This window comes from Cnephaeus nilssonii, assembly GCF_951640355.1.
Source record: "Cnephaeus nilssonii genome assembly, chromosome: 6".
Classification (NCBI taxonomy): domain Eukaryota; kingdom Metazoa; phylum Chordata; class Mammalia; order Chiroptera; family Vespertilionidae; genus Cnephaeus; species Cnephaeus nilssonii.
In genome coordinates, this window is record NC_137077.1 from 95,770,404 (window position 1) to 95,795,204 (window position 24,801).

Below are 24,801 nucleotides of genomic sequence, written 5' to 3' on the forward strand. Positions count from 1 at the left end.
AGCCTGTTTGCCCCTAACTGCCCCCCCTGCCTGCCTGGTCACCCCTCACTGCTCCCACTGCTGGCCTGGTTGTCCCCAACTGCCCCCCCCCCCAATGGCCTGGTTGCCCCTTACTGCCCCTTTGCTGGCCTGGTCACCCCTAACTGCCCCCCCACCAATGGCCTGGTTGCCCCTCACTGCCTCCCTCTGTCGGCCTGGTCTCCCCATGCAGCCTGCTGTTCAGTTGTTTTGTCACCCCTCAATGCCCCCCCTTCCAGCCTGTTTGCCCATGCAGCCTGCTGTTCGGTCGTTTAGTTGTCCCTCACTGCCCCCTTGCCGGCCTGGTCGCCCCATGCAGCCTGCTGTTCAGTTGACCGGGTGTTTTGGTCATCACGGTCACTGCCTTTTTATATATAGAGCTATATAGATAATGAACTATCAGAAAGGGAAAGTAAGAAAATAATTCCATTTGCTATTCCATAAAATAAAATAAAATAAAATACCTAGGAATAAATTTAACCCAAGTATGTAAAATACTTGTACATAGGAAATTTTAAGACACTGAAGAAAGAAATTGAAAAAAAAAATACAAATAAGTGGAAGCATACACCATGTTCATAGATAAAGGAATTAACATAATTAAAATGTCCATACTACCCCCAAAAATCTATAAATTCAACACAATTCCTGTCAAGATACCAATGGCGTATATCACAGAACTAGAACAAATATTCCAAAAATTTGTATGAAACCACAATAGACCCCAAATAGCCACAGCAATCTTGAGAAAGATGAACAAAGTTGATATCATGCTACCTGATATCAACCCCTCAATGCCCCCCCTGCCAGCCTGGTCGCCCCACGCAGCCTGCCTACCTGATCACCCCTAACTGCCCCCCCTACTGGCCTGGTCTCCCCCAACTGCCCCCCCCCCCCCCCGCCAGCCTGGTCGCCCCACGCAGCCTGATGTTCAGTTGTTTGGTTGTCCCTCACTAACCTCCCTGCTGGCCTGGTTGCCCCATGCAGCCTGCTGTTCAGTCATTTGGTCGTCCCTCGCTAATTTGCATTTCTTGTAGTATTAAAACCATACTACAAGGCAATAGTGATCAAAACAGCATGGTACTGGCATAAAACTAGACATGTAGATCAATGGAACAGAAAAGAGAGTTCAGATATAAATCTACACCATTATGGTCAATTAATATTTGTCAAAGGAGGCAAAAACAAACAATTGGGTAAATATAATCTATTCAATAAATGATATTGGGAAAATTGGATAGATATTTGCAAAAAAGTGAAACTAGACCACCTTCTTACACCACACAAAAGAATAAACTCAAAATAGATTAAAGACTTAAATATTAGACTTGAAACCATAAAACTCCTAGTAGAAAACATGGGCAGTAAAATCACTGTCATTTCTTGCAGCAATATTTTTCATATATGTCACCTCAGGCAAGGGAAACAAAAGAAAAATAAACACATGGAACTACATCAAACAAAAAAGTTTTTGCACAGCAAAGGAAACAATCAACAAAATGAAAAGACAATCTACTGAATGGGAGAACATATCCTATATAATCTTATATAATAAAAGGCTAATATGCAAATTATCCCCTTGACCAGGAGTTTGACTGGGAGTTCAACCAGGGGGTGGGGCCAGCCGGCCAACCACCTGCAGCCCCTTCCCCTGGCCAGCCATGTCCCCAATCAGCCCCTCCCACCCTAATTGGGGGCAGGGCCAGCCCGCCAACCACCCTCAGCCCCTCCCCCCCGCTGGCCTCACCCATGATCAATCCCACCACCCCATTAGGGGCAGGACCGGCTAGCCAACTGCCCACGGCCCCTCCCCACCCATGCATGAATTCATGCACCGGGCCTCTAGTTCATCAATAATACATCTGATAAGGGATAATATCCAAAATTTATAAAGAAATTATAAAACTCAATACCAAAACCCCCCAAACAATCCAATTGAAAAATAGGCAAAGGACCTGAATAGAAACTTCTCTAAAGAGGGCATACAGATGGCCAACAGACATAAGAAAAGGTGCTCAATGTCACTAATCAGAGAGATGCAAATTAAAACCACAATGAGATATCACTGCACATCTGTCAGAATGACTATCATCAATAAGTCAACAAACAACAAGTGTTGGCAAGGATTTTTAGAATTGGTTCCCAACTAAATTGATGATGGAATATAAAATGGCTCAATTATTTTGAAAAACACTTTGGCAGTTTCTTTAAAATTAAACATACACTTACCATATGACCCAGAAATTTCATTCTCAGGTATCTAAGCAAAAGAAATGAAAACACATGTATACACAAAAACTTGTACATGGATACTCATAGTAGCTTAATTTATAATAGCCCCAAAATGCAAGTAACCAAACGTCCATGAACTGATGAACAGATAAACATAATGTGGCATATCCCTATAATGGAACACTGTTGGGCCATTCAAAGGAATGAAGCACTGATAGAGATGTACCTCAGAAACATGGTCAGTGAAAGAAGTCAGTCACAAAAGAACATTGATTGTTTTTCCATTTATATATGAAATACTCAAAAGTGGCAAATATATAGAGAAAAACTGTGGATTCATGTTTGCCTAGAACAGAGAGTGGGAATGGGGAATGATTACAAATAGCAAAGAGTTTTTTCCAGGGTAATGGAAGTGTTCTAAAATTAGATTGTAGTGATGGTTGCACAGCTCTATAAATTTACAAAAACACTAAATTGTACACTTAAAATAAGTTGATTTCATGGCATATAATTTTGAAAGTATGTATTGATATTACATATCAATAGGCTTTTTAAAAACAAAACCAAGGAAACATCCTAATATATAAAAAGCAAGGGGCTGTCACGACCAAAACAACCAGACAGGTGACCGAACACAGGCTGCATGGGGTGACAAGGCTGGCAGAGGGCTTTGTGAGGGACGACCAAACGACTGAACAGCAGGCTGCATGGGGCAACCAGGCTGGCGGGGGTGGGGGGAGGGGCAGTTGGGGGAGACCAGGCCGGTAGGGTGGGCAGTTAGGGGTGATCAGGTAGGCAGGCAGGTGAGTGGTTAGGAGCCAGCAGTCTCAGATTGTGAGAGGGATGTCCCAGGGATCGGGCCTAAACCAGCAGTCGGACATCCCCTGAGGGGTCCCGGATTGGAGAGGATACAGGCTGGGCTGGGGGACCCCCCCCTCCCATGCACGATTTCGTGCACCTGGCCTCTAGTGATTTTAATAAGAAAGTAAAACATTTCTGGGAAAATCTTATTGTATAATAAGATTGCCATTTTACCAAATTTCTATTTTTAGCATTGTGTCTATTTTTTTTAATCTATTTTTTATTTTTTACAGGGCAGTTCCTGTAAAATGGTCATTGGGATATTAAATATAAATAGCATTTTTATTTTCCTAAAATTATTATTATGCATAAAAGCAGTTGGTATTTATTTCAATTTGTGAGCTAAGATTAGAATATATTCATTTCATCAGTGAATCAGTATCTTGTGGAATTGAAGGTGCTCAGATCTTATATGTTTACCTTAGCAATTTAAAAATATAGCTATAGCAAAATTTTCATGGAGTTTATGCTTGAAACTTTTCATAATTTTTAAAATATGTTTTTATTGACTTCAGAGAGAGGAAGGGATAGGGAGAGACAGATCGAAATTTCAATTATAAGAGAATCATTGACCATCTGCCCTGGCATGTGCCCTGACCAGGAATGGAACTGTGACTTCCTGGTTCATGGGTTGACACTCAACCACTGAGCCACACCAGCTGGGCGAAAATTGTCATAATTTTAAAGTATCACTTGGTTGCTATTGTTAGGATAGTATATAAAATTAAAATTAAAACACAGCTAAATTTTGCATTAGGTTGTGTGGAATAATAAACAGAGTACATATTTCTTCTTTTGTTCAATAATTGTCTAAAATATTTTCATGAGAGGGGGCTGGATTAGAGCTGACCCTTCATATTCAAAGTGTTTGTGTGTCTTGTGCTGGATCAAGAAATTATTCCTACAGATTCCATGAGAATATCGATTCTGTCATTAGACTCTTTTAGTGAAGAAAGTCTTGTCTCCCGGCTTAAAGGCTGCCATGACAATGTTACCACTGAATCATTCTTACATGCCCTGAAAATACTGAACTGAACAGGAGTAAGGCTTCTGAGGAAAGGAACTCAGTGGTTTGATGAATTTTGTCCCTAATTCCATGACAAAGGACCCACGAGTTTCCTGAGGGGGGCAGCACACACAGCCGTTAGGAAAGCTACAGACCTGTGCAGGAGAGGCATTGACAACAGAAGGGATTTATGAGCCATGCACCAGCAGGTAGAAAAAACAACCCCAGGACCAAGTGACACACAGGAGTCACACAACCCTGGGAAGGAACTTCCCAAAGCCCAGCCCCCTACAGTTGCTGCATGCCCGACTCAGACCTGGGATGCCCTCGGTGGCAGCATTGGGCCTGTGCTGCATTTACCTGCTGTCTAATTTTTAGCTTTAGTACCTTTTTGGAAATGATACTTTTATTTGGCCACAAACCTGGATGATCCAGCCATGTGTACATATCAGGGAGGGGCATGAGTGGCAGCACATCGTGGTGCTCACTAGCAAGAACTGCTTGCCATTTCCCAGCCTGGCTGTCCCTTCCTTCCGGCTGTCCCAGAGCTGCTCCCGTACCAGTCTTCAGGCTTTGTCTGCCCTCAAGACAAGCGCTGTGTCCGAGTTGCTCTGCGAATTCAACCCTGACCTTCCTTTTCAAGAACACCTATGCTCTGGTCTCTCCGATAGAGGGATTTTTAAAATATATATATTTTTTATAGATTTCAGAGAGGAAGGGGGCGGGGGGAGAGAGAAACATCAATGATGAGAGAGAATCATTTATTGAAGAGACTGCCTTGACTCCATTGTAATGCTCTTGCCTCCTATGTCAAATATTAAAAGAGTATAATGGCTTGGGTTGATTTCTGGGTTCTCTGTTCTGTTCCACTGGTCTACATGTCTGTTCTTGTGTCGGTACTAGGGAGTTTTGAGAACAGTGGCTTTGTAATATAGCTTGATATCTGGTATTGTGATCCCTCTAACTTTGTTCTTCTGAGAATATATCTTTCTTAATGAACTCCTTTTCATTCTTCAGGATTCTGTTGAAATGCCTCCTGGAAGAGCCCACTGCCTATGGAAAGGAGTCTAACTCCTTGTGGCACACAGGTGCCCACCTACGTTTTCAGTTACATCCCCAACCTTTCCTCCCACCTATAGTCCATTCCCCTGAACTGCTTTGTCCGGCCTTCATGCTGTTGTACCCACTGGGCTCTCTGCCTGTGAGTCTTTCTTCTCCGTTTCCATTCATCCTCCAAGAGCACTCAGATGACACCTTTACCCACCCCCCCACAGGGTAAGTCACTTACTGATGCCCTCGGCATTTTGCATACATCTACTATGCACCTGTCAGGTTGTGCGGTAAAATGTTTTGTCTGGTTTCCCCCTTAAACTAGAAGCCTATATTTTTAATTTCTATATCTTTAGCGCTTGCTATTCAGTAGGGGCTCCTGAACATTCACTGATGGAAGACAGGAATGAAGTGAGGAAGAGAGGGAAGGAGGGAGCAAAGGAGGGCAGGTAAATAAATTCTTATAAAATGCCGCAGTGGGCTAACATTGACTTTTTTTTTCTTTTTCTTTGCAAGGCATCAGCTCTAGTCGTCTGTTGTCTTTTGGTGGAAGGGACTTTTAAAAGCATGAGTATTGAAATAATCTGTAGTAACTATTTAGTTTGTACCTTCCTATATGTGTTAGAGGCAATAAACTGCCCCACCCTCAGGCAACCCCCAATCTAGCAGAGGGAAAGACACCAACTCTTAGCTACTCTAAGTGATGGTGACCACTGCTTTACCAGGGGGGCAAGACTCTGAGAGACACTGTGCAATGGAGGGATGGGGGCAGGGAGAGCAGTGGCCCAGAAGAGGGCAGCAGAACTTGGTGGTGAAGGAAAGGGCCCAGAGAAGGGATTTCCACCCAGCCCTCCTGAGAAGAGAAATAAAAAGGAAAGCAAAGCTCCTGCCACTGTGGTTTGTTGTGTATTGTTCTATTGGAGCAGACAGTACAGTAAACAGTATAAACTTCTCATCCATAGTGTAGATTCAGTCATGCTCAACCAATCCTTTTGTTATCCTAGTAACTGTGAGGGCCAAGGCCCCTGCAGTGAGAATATCAGTAATGGTTGATTATTGAAATTGATGTCCCGACTCTGGTGATGGCTGTCCAGAATCTGGGGCACAGAGATAGGAAAATAAGGTAAGCAACACTCCTTTTGGAATATTATATTCAAGAGAGCTAAGCTTTGACAATGGGCTCCATGTGACACCTACTTGCACTGTCTACTAACTTGTCTGCCACTGTGCCCTGGGAACATGGAGAGGGAACAGTCATGGCATTCTAAGAGGGGGCACTGAGCAGGTCTCCTGGATTGGCCTTCCTTTGGCAAGTTTCCCACACAGAGGCCACCTGGCAAAGTGAAAAAGGCTTTGCTAGTGAATGAAACTGGGTTTAAACCCTGACCTTGCCATTTGTTAGCTGTGACCTTGGGCAGACTGTTAAATTTCTCTGTTTTTGCTTACTCCTCTAACAAATGAGGATAGTGATTTTAATATGTGGCTGGAATGTCTCATAAATATTAGACAACAAGATTCCACAGATCCAATGTAATCCATATCAAAATTGCAGTGGTATTTAAAAATAATAGTAAAACAAAATGAGAGAGAGAGAGAGAGAGAGAGAGAGAGAGAGAGAGAGAGAATAGCAAAAGCAATCCTGAGAAGGCAGGACAACAAAACTGGAGGCATCATGTTCCCTGATTTCAAATTATATTACAAATCTATAGTAATTAAAATCGTATGGTCTTGGCATAAGAACAAACAGATAGATCAATGGAATAGAATAGAGAGTGCAGAAATAAACCCACAGTTAATTAACTTATGGCAAAGGAGCCAAGACTATATAATGGGGAAAGGACAATCTCTTCAATAAATGTTTTTTTGAAAACTGCACAGCCACATGCAAAAGAATGCAACTGGACCACTATCTTATACCATACACAAAAATCAACTCAAAGTGGGTTAAAGCCTTGAACATAAGACCTGAAATAATAAAATTCCTAGAAGAAAATGCAGGCAATACCTCCTTGACCTAGGTCTTGGCAATTGTTTTTTTGAATCTAACACCAAAAGCAAAAGCAACAAAAACAAAAGTAAATATTTGTGACTACATCAAACTAAAAAGCTCTGCATAGCAAAGGAAGCCATCAGCAAAATGAAAGGACAGCCTATTAAATGGAAGAAATATTTACAAATCATATACCTGATAAGGGACTAGTATCCAAAATATATAAGAAACTCATACAATTCAATAGCAAAACCCCCAAAAAATTACTTAAAATGAGCAGAAGATCTGAATAAACATTTTTCCAAAAATACATACAGATGACCAACAGGTACATGAAAAGATGCTCAACATCACTAATTATCAGGTAAGTGCAAGTCAATACCATGAGATATCACCTCACACCTGTTAGAATGGCTATTATAAAAAAAGACAAGAAATAAGTATTGGAGAGGATGTGGAAGAAAGGGAACCCTTGGTGCACTGATGGTGGGAGAGAAATTGGTGCACCCATTATTAAAACAAGGATAGAGGTTTGCCGGGGCTGACCAGCAGAACCTGAGCGACAGATGAATGGTTACTCTGACACACGTTTGCTGTGAAAGAGAGGGCTAAGGGACTGCCTGGCTAAAGGAACCAGACAGCCCCGTTTGCCTGCCTCCTCAGGCTTTTATTGTAACAACAGCTTGAACTAAAATTAACTACTAGATACTGTCAGTAAGGTAAGCTTCCTTGAGAAGACACATGTGTCTGCAGTGCCCTTTAAGCAAGGACATCTAAAAACTAAGCACAAAGCTTCCAGTAAACACCTGGGGGCTTAGACTTGTTTGGAAAAGTCAAGGCAGGGGTGATCGCCTTTGGCCAACTCCCCCTGGAGGTTCCGGCGTTTTGGAGTTTCCTCCTTTGCAACCAAGTCCTGTGCTTCTGCACAGAGGTTCCTCAAAAAATTAAAAATAGAACTATTATATGATCTGGCAATTCCACTTCTAGGTATTTATCTGAAGAAAACAAAAATACTAACTCCAAAGACATATGCATCCCCATGTTAATTGCAACATTATTTACAATAGCCAAGATGTGGGAACAACTGAAGTGTCCATCCACGGATGAATGGATGAAGAAATTGTGGTATACATATAAAAAGTAATATTATTCAGCCATAAGAAAGAATAAAATCCTGCCATTTGTGACATGGATGGACCTTGAGGGCATCATGCTAAGTAAAATAAGTCAGAGAAAGACACACATACCATACGACCTTTTTTTTTCTTTTAATGTGGAAACTTAAAACAAAACAAAAACAAGCTCATAAATACAGAGAACAAATTGGTGGTTGCCAGAGGTGGTGAGTGTGAGAAATGGGTGATGGTGGTCAAAGGTACAAAGAAAAAATAAATAATGAATAATGAATTGTACTGAGCAACAACAAAAGAAACATTTTTTTATGCACAAACCTAAAAGTGGATGGAAGTTACCAAATTGTCAATTTCAGTTCAAGTTATTTTCTCCTTTAACCAAAATCTTACAAGAAAGCTTGCATTGGAAAATATCCCATATTTAAGGGATGTTCATGCTCACCTTTTTTACTTTAGTAAGCAACTTATATTTGCCTGTTTTCTGCTTTTGCACCTGGGAATAAAATATTTCTTTCCAAGACCAGGTCTGAGACAAGTTCAGTCCTTGACACTGTGTTCCTGATGAGACCTCATCTGTGTGCTGGAAGGCCCCAGAATGACCTGGGTTAGACCTAGGCTGGTACAGAAGAAGGCCATTTTGGAAAAGTACCTTGGATAGAAAGCAAACCTGGGCCCAGAATAGCCACGCTTGGGAAAAGCATGATAAAATAGGTTTGCAGTCTCAACAAAAACACTGTTCATCCATTTTGACAAATTCCCAGTTCTTGGGACCCTACAAATCTTTGGGATTTGAGTTTGTAAGAGGGAGGTGCTGAGGAAGACAGGATTATAGGGCTGGGGCCCTGGCTGAAGAACAAGGCAGCCTTTCTGGCAATAATCTAGAAACTCAAGATTGCCAGTCATGGTGGGGGTGGGCCAGGAAGAGGTCAATGAGGGTGGGGGGGGGTGAAAGGGGGACAAATGTAATACTTTCAACAATAAATATTTTTTAAAAAAGATTGCCCATCATTTAGTCAACCTGCACCTTCCCCAGACCAGGAGGGGCCTGTGGGGAAGGTGGTTGGCAGGAGCCATGTGTCTATCAGTCTGTAATGCCCCCCTGCTCTCCCCTCTACTTTCACTCTGGGGTTCTGGACTTCTGTGTACACTAGGGGGAAAAAGACATAAGCAGGTAATGCCCGGTGTTGGTGGAATGAAGGAGTGTTTGCTGGAACACTCACATATACTTTTGGTGCAAATGGGCATATCCATTTTCTGAGACCTATGTTATTAGGTCTTAATCATTTGAATGGCCTTGATTCAGAAATCCTATTTTCAAGTGAGGGTTTAGAAAGGATACCCACATTGATTCTGACCTACGTCCAGGTTAAGGAGCTATGGCTGAGGGGTAGTTGAGTTCCCTGCTCCAGGGGGGAAAGCCCAACTCCACATTCTTCACTTAGAGGCTGGACTTAGTCCTCGGGACAACCCTGGCGATGAGGCACTGCCACCCTGTGTTGATGGATGGGTGCCACTATAAAGCACGAGGTCCTGAGCACACATATGGGTAGCAAAGAGGTTGCTCCCTTGCCCAGCGCAGAGCCAGGATGGAAACTGGCAGCCTGGGCACCTTTAGCTGCTGGTGGCAGAGCTTTAGCAAAGGTATCAGAACACATGCTGTTGAGGAGGTTAAGTTAAAATAATTAGATATGACAATATTTTGCCATTATTGTTTTAGGATAAAATGTTACATGAAGTGCTATAGGATTGGCAGGTTCATGTTTCCATAAACTGGTGATGTGGGAACCACTACAAAAGAACAATTAGTATTGGGTCTGCCCAACAAGAAAGCCTTCTGCTGGCCAGGCAGGGATGGTCTCTGACATCAGCATCACCTCATCACTCCCTGATCTCACCTCTCCACAAGGGCTACCAGTCCTCTCCCTGTCTTAGTGCTGTCTTTTCACCTGAGACCTGTCTCCACCTTCTTCTCCTCCGACAACTCCCAGGGAGAATTTCTGGTCCGCAGGGAGGAGATGGTTTTTGATTGGCAGATCAGTTGGAACTCTTCCAATTGCATTCTTCAGCCACTGTCAACTTCCTAAACATAGGGAGGATGCCACAGCCCTCTGCTAAGTCCCACATTCATTCCGGAAGTTCTCAGCTGAGAGCCCAGCTGTTGCTGGGGACTGTATGCAATTATATTTGAGCTTTTCCTACTGCTCCTTTGTTTGGAGGTGGGAAGTGGGAGAAAGCTGGTGAAGAGAAGGCGTGGCATGTGGAGGAGACAGGGCTGGGGGGCGGGGGGGCACGGGCGTGTGTGATAAGATAGAATACGTTTTCAGAAGCACCGAGGCCCATCTGGAATACTGATTCCTCCATGGAGGTCACAGCCAGCCTTTGTGGTGCTTTCAGAGGGGCTATTTATACACTTTGGTCTCCGTTTGAGAGTTGCCGCCTATGCTGGTGACACTCCAGCGTTGCAGAAGTAGTGTTTAAAAAATAAAGCAGTAATTACTGTCTGTATACCCAGATGTGGGGAGCAGAAAGAATTCAGAACACAAGTTCACACAAGCATTCTATTCCTGCTGCTTCGGGGGTAGGCTGAAACCCTCTTTATTTCTAGCTAAAGCAAGGTTCTTGGAATAAATTAAATAAAGACTTTTATGCTCTTGAAGCCCACCCATATCTTGGGGTTTGGATCCCTATTCTGACTTTGCCCTGCGATGCTTCTTTTATCCCGCATCCTTCATATGCAACTGGGGTGGGGAAGGTGAGGGAGAAGTCGTAAACTGAAATATTGGGTCTTAAAAACACTTCTGAATTCTCTGCCTTCCTCGTCATGTCTAGCTCAGCAGTTAATTTGCCAGAAGCCTAGTGATTTAATACTAAGTTCTGAGGTCATGCCCAGTTGCTCTCTGACTGCAGCTGAATGAGAAACCCCAAAGTGAGACCAGCATATGAACTGTCCAGCTGAGCCCTGCTCAACCCTCAAAACCATGAGAAAGCATGAAATGCTGGCCATTTTAAGCCACTAAGTTATGGAATGGTGTGCTATGTAGTAATAGATAACCAAAACATAATTCATTAGATTAATATTAAGGAAGTGGAAACATTACTCTTCTGGAAACTGTAAAGGTAACACCAAAATCCAGAAGGTATTCATATTCTTTGAAACAGAATTCCTACCCCTTTAATCCTATATAATAAAGAGGTAATATGCAAATTAACCCTCACACCCTCACACAAGATGGCTGCCCCCATGTGGTCAAAGATGGCCACCACAAGATGGTCAGCACGGGAGGGTAGTTGTGGGTGATCAGGCTGGTAGGGCAGGGGAGTAGGGGCAATCAGGCCAGCATGGGGGGTGACCAGGCCAGCAGGGGAGGGCAGTTGGGGGTGAACAGGCCAGCAGGGGAGGGCAGTTGAGGGTGACCAGGCCGATAGGGGAGGGCAGTTGGGGACAACCGGGACAGCAGGGGAGGGCAATTGGAGGTGACTAGGCTGGCAGGAAAGGGCAGTTGGGGGTTACCGGGCCAGCAGGGGAGCAGTTAGGAATCGATCAGGCTGGCAGGGGAGGGTTAGGGGGTGATCAGGCTGGCAGGCAGGCAAGCACTTGGGAGCCAGCAGACCCGGATTGTGAGAGGGATGTCCGACTGCCACAGGGATCGGGCCTAAATCAGCAGTTGGACATCCACCGAGGGGTCCCAGATTGGAGAGGGTGCAGGCTGGGCTGAGGGACACCACCCCCCAGTGCATGAATTTCATGCACCGGGCCTCTACTATATATATATCTGGCCACTCAGTGTATATCCTATATAATAAAAGACTAATATGCAAATTGTCCCCTGGACCAGGAGTTCGACCAGCAGGCAGGCCAGCCAACTGCCCATGTCCCCTCCCCCTGCACACACACACACACACACACACTGAGTGGCCAGATTATTATGCATTCAGAGATCATAATAATCTGGCCACTCAGTGTGTATATATATATATATATATATGAACTTAGGTGCCCCAGGAACATCCCCTCCCCCATTCTAAAAAGTCCAATGGCTTCCCAGGGCTTAGAGCTTTGGGGCCGTGATAACATGGACTCCTACAACTCTGCAATGATTGCAAAGGTGTCTGAATCTATTTGTTCACTGAACATTGTTCTCAGCCCTAATAACTTTCTTCTACATTCTTGTGCTATTAGTTTCCAAATATATGTAAATGTAAAGCCATTAATGCATTTAAAAGTGGTAGTAAGTTGATTCAGAAGACTTTCTATCAATATGCATTTTCCTTATTAATGGATACCGATAGTATATGTAACTTCCATCATATGGATTCTATAAAAACATTTCTAGCATTTAGAGTGATCCTCACATTTTAAAAGGTTGGTAGATTTCTGGTTCAAGATAATCATGTAATCACCTGAATTTATCTGTTCTCCCTCTAAGACCCTATGAAAATGATGATAAAGGGATATAAATGTGTAAACCAGCAACAACACTGAGAATGGGGAGGGAGGTTTCCAGTGGATAAGGAATTTCAACATGATCTGTGGAAGGTAGACAGCCGGGGAATGAGTGGTGAGTGATGAGGGAGGATGCAGCTCAGGGAGGGTGACCGCTGGGGAGGGGAAGGAGATGAAGTGCCCAAAGAACCTTGGGAAGCACCCACTGACCTACAGAGAAACACGAGTCCACAGCCTCACCTATGCACACTGGTCTTCTATTTTTAATTCTTAAATGGGGATGGACAGCCACAGTTCAGACATCTGGGGGAAGCCTGCCACCCCTCTCTCTCCTGGTTCTCCTCCTAGCTTAGCCACTCTTTCATCTTTCAGACTCTAAGGTTCAGTCTTCAGATCTCTTCTCTTCTGGGTCCCCTGATCACTCCCTGGAATCAGGGGTTCAGCCTGGCTGTACATTGGAGTTATCTAAAGAGTTTAACAAAACACTAATTTCTAAGCCCCACCACCAGAGAGTATGATGCAGAGAGTAGGATTGTTGTGGGGGTGGGCAGGGGGGGGGGGGCGGGTGGAACAGCCTGGGCATTAAGACATTTTAAAACTCTCCAGGTAATTTTTATATGCAGCCAGGGTTGAGAACCACTGTCCTAGCTGATCTTTGACAGGGCTTTAAATAACACTTAGGAGTGGTTCTCACCCCTGCCTGCACATTAGAATCATCTGAAGAACTTAAAAAAAAATATCAATTTCTAGATCAGATCCCCAGAGATTCTGATTGAATGGGCTTAGGGTCAAGTCTGAACATTAATTTTTTTTTCTCTCTAAGTTTCTTAAATGATTGTAGTACCACTGCAGCCAGGGTTAATAACCAGTGGTTTATCCTATATAATAAAATGCTAGTACGTAAATCGACTCAACAGCGGAACGACCGGTCGTTATGATGCACACTGACCACCAGGGGGCAGGTGCTCAATGCAGGAGCTTCCCCCTGGTGGTCAGTGCGCTCCCACAGGGGGAGCACTGCTCAGCCAGAAGCCAGGCTCACAGCTGGCGAGCACAGTCCTGCCTCCGCTGCAGTGCTAAGGATGTCTGACTAACAGTTTAGGCCCATTCCCTGCAGGGAGTGGGCCTAAGCCGCCAGTTGGACATCCCCTGAGGGCTGCTGGACTGTGAGAGGGTGCAGGCTGGGTTGAGGTACCCCCCTCCCAGTGCACTAATTTCATGCACAGGGCCTCTAGTATTATGTAAAAAAATTTAACAAGCAAAAAACTGTATGCCTGAAAAATGTTAACCTTTTGCACTCGGATGTCGAGTGTGACTCGACACGGTTAGCATTAGAATAAAGGAATAGAGAAAAAAGCAAGCAAGTGCAAAGGGTTAATTGTAACATTATTTTTTAAAAACCTTATCCTATCTAATAAAAGAGTAATATGCAAATTGACTGTCATTCCAACACACAAGATGGCTGCCCCCATCTGATGAATATAATAGAATTAGGGGCATAGAAAGGGAGTGGATTGACAATCCTCGGGGGGAAAGGGGTGTGCAGGGTGTGGGAAGAGACAGGACAAAAATCATACACCTATGGATGAGGACAGTGTGGGGGGGGGGGTTAAGGGCATGGGGTGGGGTGGGGTGGGGTGGGAACCGGGTGGAGGGGAGCTATGGGGGGGAAAAGAGGAACAACTGTAATAATCTGAACAATAAAGATAAAAAAAAACACCTTATCCTATCTAATAAAAGAGTAATATGCAAATTGACCATCACTCCAACACACAAGATGGCTGCCCCCATGTGGTCAAAGATGGCTGCCCCTATGTGGACACAAGATGGCCACCACAAGATGGCCAGCAGGGGAGGGCAGTTGGGAGAAACCAGGCCTGCAAGGGAGGGCAGCTGGGGGCGATCAAGCCTGCAGGGAAGGGCAGTTAGGGGGGACCCAGGCCTGCAGGGGAGGGCAGTTAGGGGTGACCAGGCCTGCTGGGGAGGGCAGTTAGGAGTGACCAGGCCTGCAGGGGAGGACAGTTAGGGGCAAACAGGCTGGCAGGGGAGAAGTTAGGCATCAATCAGGCTGTCAGGGGAGTGGTTAGGGGATGATCAGGCTGGCAGGCAGAAGCGGTTAGGGGCAATCAGGAAGGCAGGCAGGCGAGCAGTTGGGAGCCAGCAGTCCTGGATTGTGAGAGGGATGTCTGACTGCCCGTTTAGGCCCAATCCTACCGGGATCGGGCCTAAACGGGCAGTCGGACATCCCTCGAGGGGTCCTAGGTTGGAGAGGGTGCAGGCTGGGCTGAGGGACACACATCCCCGTGCACGAATTTTGTGCACCGGGCTGCTAATAAATAATATAAGGGGGCAAAAATTCATGACAGGTTTACTAAATTATGATACACCCATATTTGGGACTATTAATCTGCTCTTTGAAATGACACAGTTGCGTTCCTCTCATGCAACTCAACCGCTCAACCTCAGGCTCAACCTCAGGGCCTGCACAGCATGCTCCGTGGTGTTCACCTCACCTTCCTGGGCACCTATCTCTGTAGGGCCGATGACCAGATGGCATCAGTGTCTCTGGAGCAGCCCAGCCCCTGTGGCCCCAGATTTTAACAGCACCTTGTTTACTTGAAACAATATACTCTTGAAGGAGCCGCTCTGAGGCTTAGCCTGGAGCCTGGCTTTGTGGGCGAGGGAAATAATCTTGTCACTAAAGAAGACACTGAGGTTATCGGTGAAGGGAGTTTTTGATCATATCTGAAGAAGGCTTGCCTGTGTAAAACTGACACCAGTAGAGGTATCTGCTCTTTCAGATTAAGGTTCCTGTGCCCTATTTTTGCCACTCAGTGCTCTGTTGTGCATTGTGGTTTATGACTATTGTCCTCAAAACCCACTTAAAAATAAGAAGTCCCTTTTAGCCTGTACACACAGCTGTAATCCTTCCCCCAATAACTGCTAATAATAATAACTTACATAATGCTTGCCAGTGAGAGGGCAGCTAGAGGTGATGGAAGTAGATTGCAACCCAAGTCTGTCTGAGCTTTTAACCATCACCCTGCAATACTACTGGGTATGTGCGCCTGGCACTGTGTTAGCACCTGCCATACTATTTCTCATTCTTACCATGGCCTGAAAAGATATTATGTGTCCCCATTTTCCAGATGAGTATTTGGGGCTCAGAGAGCCTGATGTCCAAAGCTAAAAGCGATGGACTCAGAATTTGCTGGTTCCCACGCCAGCTTTTCCCCACTGCACTGGCGTGGCCCTTCTGGCAAAGTCAGCATCCATGTGCAGGCAGGCACCCGCCCCACAGGAATCGGAAGGGAAGTCCTTTTGGAGACAGACTCAGGATGTTACAGCTGGGTGAAATGATTCAACTGCAGGTTCTCCAATGCCAGGGTCCACAACCAGTGGCTTATAGTGGGTAGTGCATGACCCCGGATTTGGGGGTGCTGTGTGACCCGTAGATTTGTATACAGATGAAGAAACTGAGGCCAAGACGGTGACTTGACCTGCCCATTGTCACAGAACCAGGTGGTGAAGGACTCAAGCCCTCAGACACTCCTCTCTTCTCAGCACAATAATCCGTTCTGTCCTCGGAGCCTGGAAACTCTGACTGCTTACTTTTCTTCCAAATCTGCTGCCACGCCCTGCGCTCTTCACAACTTGGTGTCTGATACATATGCTCTGGCTTCTGGAATGGAATGGCAGGTATAGGCTCCCGGCTTCTGTGCTTTTCCTCTGGTTCCTCCATCCCGGAAACGGAGAGCCGAATGGTTTTGTGTGAATGAGGAGGGGTGCAAGGCTAAAAGGGCCCAAGATGTAAAGCCTGTTCATGAGCCAGAACATTCTCCTTCTATGAAAACAAGCCTAATGGGTATATTTACTCCTAATTCTGCAACTGCCTCACCGCCAGGAGGCCCCTGGGATGCTCCACTCACACCTGTCACTATACATCTGGTTCTGTGTGTGAGACCTGCGTTCGCCACGGAACTCCAAGCCTAGGGTTCTGTTCACTCTGTATTTCTAGCACTTAACAAAGTGTCTGGGCAGACACTGCGTGTTCAACAAATATTCATGTAATGAAAGAATGTTAGAAGAAGCACGGGGATAGAAGCAGCTGACTCAGATTTGAACCTTAGCTCTGATGACCTGGAGTGAGACTCCTAGTTTTTCTGAGTTTTAGTTTCCTCACTGCATCGGGGCCAATTGTATCAATCTTGCAGGTTAGGAGAAGGAAGGGACCAGAGCACCAGCACAGTGCCTCGCACACAGTAGGTGCTCAGCAATGTCACTGCTCTTTTCTCTTAGCACAAATCCAGTCTGATGGGGGCTAAGGGTAAGAATGCGCTTGCTCCCATAAGCGCCCCAAACAGTGCCGTTCACACATGAGGCGGCATGTCCATTGGAGAGAAGGATGATGGGAAGGTCCTGAGGCTCTGGGCACCTCAGGAGGTCCAGAGTCCCTCTTTTCAAGTCCTGAACCTCTCACCTTGTCTCCATCAGCAATTCCATTGCTTGACCTTATTCTGAGTCATAGACACTAATGTCAGTGGGGATGGAGGTGAAGAGGTAGGGGAGCAGCTGGAAATCCTTCCTAGAATTCAGTAATGTGGCCACTGAACTCGCCTGCCAACAGGAAGGCTCAACCTGATTGTGTAAAATAACCAATGGTTGGGATGTTTTATTCTTCTGTCCCCTGCACTGTCCTCAGGAGGGAGCTGAGGGCCCACTGCATCAGCCCACTCATTCGAGGGCCACTGGGCTCAGGGAGAGCTGCCCCTGGGGTGCTCCTGGGCATCACTGGAGCCAACAGCAGTGCAGGCACACAGCCGATGGCAGAGGGAGTGTCCCAATTTGAAAAGCATTGATTGGGTGAGAGAGAAACTATGAACCTGTTTTTTTTAGATTCAGACACGTCTGTTTAGATTCAGGGCTGAGAATGGCCCTCCCACTATGTGGGACACCTCCACAGGGACTTCCTCTTCAAATACGTGCTGGGTCAGGTTCTGTCTATGCACATCGTTTCCAGCGTTTGTTCTGCTTCTCATTAACATAGTGTCTCCCGGGCCTTCACCCTGGCCTCTCTCCTCTGAAACATTTCTCAGGCAAGAGCTAGAAGCTCAACGGGGAGGGGAAACACCTGCCTCTTTGTGAAGGAGGTAGAGTTTTATTCTCATCTCCTCTGGCTGCTGTATTATTGTATGCAATATCCACATTCCAGAAGGGTTTTTTTTTTTTTTCAATTCAGAACAAATTAAAGTTAAGATGAACTACTCCTGGATTAAGAAGCCCCAGAAGCTCAAGGGAGTTCTGAATTCCCCCTTTAGCATCCTGTTCACAACACTATGCTCGTCATCTAGGAAATGGCCCATTGCCCCCAAATGTCACCATTTTTGTTTGTCACTTGATTTGCATACACACATGGATGGCTCTCCGCTTCTGTGTGGGGTGCTATCAGCGTATCCCCAAATCCACGCTTTCTTTATACCAACACTGTCCCAGCACTTAGTAGTGTGAACCCCGAGGGGAAAAAAAAAAAAAAAAAAAAGACACCTATTAAGAATGGCTCCTGGTGGCTAACTGGGCTCAAATTAAAACACACACCACGGAACCAGCAGCCATTTATGCACAGGCCTTCTCACTCAAACTGCACTTCATGGAGAAGCCAGTGCGGAACTGCCTACCTACACTGTGTTTCTGCCAGCCGAGCCAGCCCTTAGAAAGGAGTTCCTGGAATCCTACTTCAACCAATAGAACTGAGACTTTCCCCATTCCATCAGAGCTGTGCAGATCCAGCCAATCAGAGTGGCTCTATTCTGACCAATCAAGACAGTTTGGTGCCTTTGAGACCAATCAAACTGTGAGGATTTGAAGTTCTCATTTGCATGAGGACTAACCAATCAGTGGCTAGGAGTGGTTCACATGGAAGCCACCCCCACTTCCTTTGTTCTCCAAACACATACCAATGATAGGCAAAACATCTTTTAAACACAGCTGAAATGCATAACCATCTCAACATCAAGATAAGCATGTCTTCAAACCAGAACCGGATACAAACATAAAGATATTATCATATAAAGCCACAGGTGTACCAGGCAGTCATATCATTGTCTGTGTAAATGGCTTCCCCTGGGGTAGAGCTCCCATGGGTCCAGGAGGCCAAAAGTGCTCCAGAGAGGGCAGTATCTGGACCAGGTTGTTAATAAAACAGCCAATAGGAGCTGTGAAAAGATTTAGAACACTGTTCAGGACTGTGCTTGGCGTTGAGTGACATATCTGCCGGAGTAAACATTTGTCATTTGTGACTACTTAATATTTTGACCACCTTCCTCACATGGTGACAATTCTCTATAGTAAGTCTTGCTTTCCCAAAGGGGAAGCCAGAAAATCTGCATCCCTGGAATTCCCTGGAGCTAGGCTGCAGACACACTCCTCTTCCATGCCAATCAGATGAGTCTCCGTGAGGGCGTGGACTTGATAGTGAGCAATGTGTCATGTCCTGCAAAATTCATAGGTTGAAAGCCTAACCATCAAAATGACTTGTTTGGAAATAGGGGCTTAAAGGAGGCAATTAAGGAGGTTACAAGGTGGGATCTTAATCCAATAGGACGGATGTCCTTATAAGAAAAGGAAGAGACACCAGGGATGTCTGAGCACAGAGAAAAGGTCATGTGAGGACACGGGGAGAAGGAGGCCATCTGTGAGCTAAGGGGAGAGGCCTCAGGGGAAACCAGCCCCGCTGACCCCTTGATCTTAGGTGGCTGAACTGTGAGAAATACATTTCTTTGATTGAGGCCCCAGTCTGTGTCCTATGTCAGCAGAACTGACCAGCACCCAAGGTGACACAGCACCCCACGTGTGGCAGAGACACCTCTCCCTTCAGGAGCTGGCCGTAGGGGAGGTGCTGGTATCAGTTCTGAAGGTCATCAGGAAGAAGTGGAGGTGGTGCTGCTGTTAGCATAGCACCTGCGATGTTGTTGGGCGTTGCTCCTAGTCATGTAGTGCCAGAGCTTAGCATTCTAGCCCTGCCCAAACCCTCCAGTTACCCCATATCTATATATATAAAAGCCAAAGCAACCGAACCACCGAACAACTAGTCAACCGGTCGCTATGATGCACACTGACCACCAAGGGGCAGACACTCAATGCAGGAACTGCCCCCTCATGGTCAGTGTGCTCCCACAGCGGGAGCCCCACTCAGCTGAATGACGGGCACCAGACACAGGGCTCATGGCTGGCCACCGCAGCCCAGAGATCACATTGGAGCGGCAGTGAGTCTACGAAGCGGTGGCATCAGCAGCAGGTGCAGCGGGGCCAGGATGAGCAGGAGTGGCAGGCAGGAGTGGCAGGCAGCGTTAGACAGCTGGTTTCCGCCCGATCCCCTCAGGCTATGCCAAGGGACCCCACCAGTGCATGAATCCCTGCACCAGGCCTCTAGTCCTTTAATAAATACATTTTTCTGTTTGAACATGTCATTTGCAACTAGTAATCCTAATCAATAAAGAGATTTTTCTGGAGAAGATAGTGTTGGAGGAAACCTGATTATAGTGACTTAAGCATGAGCAATGTTTGTCATGTACCATGTAGTCTTGAGGTGGGCAGTCCAGGGTGGACGATTCAGCCTGCTCTGTTGTCCTTACTGTGTGGCTTTGTCCTCAATGTCTTCTACATCAGGGTCAGCAAACTCTTTCTAAAGGGGCCAGAGAGTGGCTGTGGCCCAAAGGTCTTTGTCATAGCTGCTCCACCCTGCCATTTTCGCACAAAATCAGACACAGGCTATGTAAAATGGGCATAGCTGTGTTCCAATAAAAGGTGGTTCACAAAAACAGGCAGCAGCTGGAATTCGGCCCTCGGGCCGCAGTTTGCTCATCTCCTGTTCTACATTCACAATTCAGGAAGGAGGAGGAGGGCTTATGGCTTATCGGCCAGAGCTGTCATAGACTGCCCCTCGCTGCAAAGGCAGGTGGATGATGGAGCGTGTTTAGTATGTACAGCCTTCAGAGCAGGGCTTCCCAAATGTTTTCATGCCTGTCACACAGAGAAGATGATACTGTGCAGCATATAGGCGTGAGTGGTTGATGCTACCTACTGCAGAAGCATGTGCCCAGGGGCAGTGGCTACCCCAAGACCCACCTGCTGGCTCAGGGCTGGCGGGAGCAACCTCTCCGCATACCTGTGGCACATTTGTATTCTGTGGCCATACGCTCTACTCTGGAGAAACATGTGCAAGAAGGAAGGCTGCAGGGCCCCGCAGATGCCCCGATGTGTGCACAGACTCAGGAGCTGCATCTACAATAATTTATAAAATGGAAACTCCCAGAAAGAATAGGAAACCTGGTTTTAATCAAATATCTATTCTAAATTTTGATTGCAAATATCTCTACAAATAGGACAATTTTAAAATGTTTTCATAACAAGGTGTGATGCTTATTCTGGTGCTTACTGGGAAGTAGAGTTGACTCTTCAAATTGTAGTTTATTCATCAGAAATAAGGGTGTGTTTTTTTTTTGTATCCCAGGAGTGGCTGTGACAAGACAACCCAGCACGGGCCAAAACCACAAAGCTCCATATTTTTGGACCAGTGTGGATACTAAAAATAATTCCAAACCCTGAAAGCCTTCCCTCTGCCTAGGCGCAGCTCCTGTTTTCTCTGATCCCTCTAGGTCCTGTCCGTCCTTTTGTACTCAAGTCCCTGGCTCTGTCTGTCCTTTGGGTTTCCTCCCTGTTACTGAGACACAAGGTGTGCCCCAGAGCTGCCTTGGCCATAACTGGAGAGATGTTTCCTGACACGCCTTTGAACTTTTCAGTGTGCCTGCCTGGTATTTGCTGGTGGTTGCAGATAACGGGCTATTTGCTAAATGGTTCTTCAACCAGAAAGATGAGTATTGTTTACTTAACAAGAAGCCAGGAAGTGGGTAGCACGGGAGTTGGTTTGGCAACTCAATAACGTCACCAAGGACCAGACTCTTTCTGCTGTCCTCGGTAGGACAGGTATGTTTTCCTTTGTGGACACAGCATGAGCTTCTTGTCACACTGTCCAAAGCATGAAGGAAGAGGTGTCAGAGGTTTTCTCTTCCTCCATCGCTTTAATATAAGAGGAGAAACTCCCGCTGTGTTTCCCCATACATCTCAGGCAGCATGGGCCACATGCATGACCTTGAATTAAATAATGGCAAGGAGAGAGACTGGCAAGAATGGCTCTTAGACCAATCATGATTCAACCCCCATGACTGAGCACGCCATTGACTAGACAGTGGGGTTCCATGAGCAAGAAAGGAGGGATGGTTACTGGTTAGGTAACCAACAGCCCCATCATCTCTCCTTCAGAGCTATGAGTCACCTTCCTTAATGCCTTTTCCTTACAGGTGGACCAAGCTTCCTGAGAGCAGTAGAGGTCCTGCCTTCTCTGTCCTTATTGACCCCTCTTGAACTCCTGTCCCAAGGGAGGCTAAATAGAAGTTTTAAAAAATACGTGTTCTTTTTGGAATACTATCCAGCAATAAAAAAGACAAAGTACAGATATACAAAACAACATGGATGAATACCACCAATAAAGTTATGTTGAGTACATCATGCGTGATCCCACTTATAGTAATATCCAGAACCAGTAAAGATATTTTAAGATGAAAAAGGTCAGAACAGTGGTTACCACTAGGAGTGTGGGGATTACCTGAGAGGGGACACAAAGAAGCTTTCTGGGAGAAGGGAAATGTCCTATTTTGTGATAAAGTGTGGATTGGAAGAGCAAATCATTTGTCAAAAGTGTCCTAGAAGCTGCATTCATTCCAGTACATTTGACCTAAGTAACTGAGTGGGGAGAGAGATGACACAAGAATGGCGGAATGTTGCTAATTATTGGAACTGGTTGACAGGACTATGAGGTTTATTATCTTTATTCTGTTTCTTTTACACATTGAGTTTTTAAAATAAAATAAAAAGTATTTTCTTCTATCTCCTTCATTCCAACTTGATCTTTAGTGTGCATCTCCTCTTTCTGAGACTTTTCTCCAGAAAGGGGCCTGGTCAGCTTCCTTTGCTGCCCCTGTGAGTGTCGGGGCGGCTGGGCCAAGGCCCAGGTACAGGCTCTGCCTCCACCACACCATGAACCTTGTCTTTGCAATTTGTAATCTTTGAGCTCCTTGAAATAGAGATGGCCCCTTCTCTGAGTGCCTAGCTTCTAGTACAGAAAGCCCTGGTGAGAGTGGATGCTCACCCAATGTTTGTGAATTAATAATTTAATGCAAGAGTTGACTCTTCAAATGGTCATAATAGGCTGTAAACTTTTCAAAAAATAAGTCTATTATAGACAGAACCCAATTTATAAATGAATTCTACTCCAGATATTGAGTTATTAACTAGACTTTTTTCTTATCCTATCTAATAAAAGAGAAACATGCAAATTGACCGTACCTCCACTACGCCCACAGGCCACGTCCACCAGCCAATCAGGAGCGAGTATGCAAATTAACCCAACAAACATGGGGGCAGCTACAGAGCTGGAGCAAGCAGGAGGCTTGGCTTGCCCCCAGCGATGGAGGAAGCCAAGCTTCCTGCCCGCCCTGGCCTGCCCTGGCCTCCACTCAAGGCTACAAAGTTTCAATTATAGAAGATAAATAAATCCCAGATCCCAGGGCCTCCGCTTGGGTTGCCGGGGGGCATGGCCGGCCTGCAAACCACTACAGGTTCCTCGCTCAGGCCACCCCACACCCCAAGGGAACCCCCACCCTGATCTGGGACACCCTTCAGGGCAAACCAGCCGGCCCCCACCCGTGCACCAGGGATCTATCCTATATAATAAAAGAGTAATATTCAAATTGACCATCACTCCAACACACAAGGTGGCTGCCCCCATGTGAACACAAGATGGCCACCACAAGATGGCCAGCAGGGGAGGGCAGTTGGGAGGGACCAGGCCTGCAAGGGAGGGCAGTTGGGAGGGACCAGGCCTGCAAGGAGGGCAGTTGGGGGTGATCAAGCCTGCAGGGGAGGGCAATAAGAGGTGACCAGGCTGGCAGAGGAGGGAAGTTGGAGGCAACCGGGCCTGCAGGGAAGGGCAGTTGAGGGGGACCCAGGCCTGCAGGGGAGGGCAATTGGGGGGGACCAAGCCTGCAGGGGAGGACAGTTAGGGGCAATCAGGCTGGCAGGGGAGCAGTTAGGCATCAATCAGGCTGGCAGGGGAGTGGTTAGGGGGTGATCAGGCTGGCAGGCAGAAGCGATTAGGGGCAATCAGGAAGGCAGGCAGGTGAGCAGTTGGGAGCCAGCAGTCCTGGATTGTGAGAGGGATCCCAGATTGGAGAGGATGTAGGCTGGGCTGAGGGACACCCCCCACCCTGTGCACGAATTTCGTGCACTGGGCCTCTAGTTGGGATATAATCGACATGTGACATTATATTCAGATTTACAAAATAATGACTCGAGTCCTCTCGGTCCGACATCTTGGTGAGGCAGCAGTGGAGCCCTGCTCTCGAAGTTTCCCTGTGCCTCCGCGGATGACAAGAAGAAGAAAGATGCTGGAAAGTTGGCCAAGAAAGACAAGACCCTGTGAATAGGTTGGGGGTCAGGCCAAAAAGAAGAAGTGGTCCAAAGGCAAAGTTCTGGTCAAGTTCAATAACCTGGTCTTGTTTGGCAAAGCCACATATGACAAGCTCTGTAAGGAAGTTCCTAACTACAAGCTTACAACCTCAGCTATGCTCTCGGAGAGACTGAAGATTCACAGTTCCCTGGCCAGGGCAGCCATTCAGGAACTCCTCAGTAAAGGACTTATTAAACCAGTTTCAAAGCACAGAGCTCAAGTAATTTAACCAGAAACACCAAAGGTGGAGATGCCCTAGCTGTTGGAGAAGATACATGAACAACAGGTCTTATCAGCTGAACATTTTGAAAAACACAACTTCGTTAAATAAATAAAAAAACAAAATAATGATTCAATATTTTTATACACTGCTAAATGATAATCACAATAAGTATAGTTACCATCCATCACCATACAAAATTACAAACATTTTTTGGCTTTATTGATGAATTTCTCCTGAGTGGTAAAGTTTCCAGATCAGCTACAAAGATGGTGGCTTACTAC

General features: G+C 45.9%; 1 pseudogene across 1 annotated transcript in view; it reads left to right on the forward strand.

Annotated features, from left to right (window-relative positions):
- LOC307101122 (small ribosomal subunit protein eS25-like) overlaps positions 1-24,576 on the forward strand; it is a 50,489-nt pseudogene extending 25,913 nt beyond the window's left edge. The window contains exon 2 of the transcript in view: positions 24,196-24,576. The product of the transcript in view is annotated as a small ribosomal subunit protein eS25-like (transcript). The remainder of the gene's footprint in view (positions 1-24,195) is intronic.
- Positions 24,577-24,801: the final 225 nt, after the last annotated feature.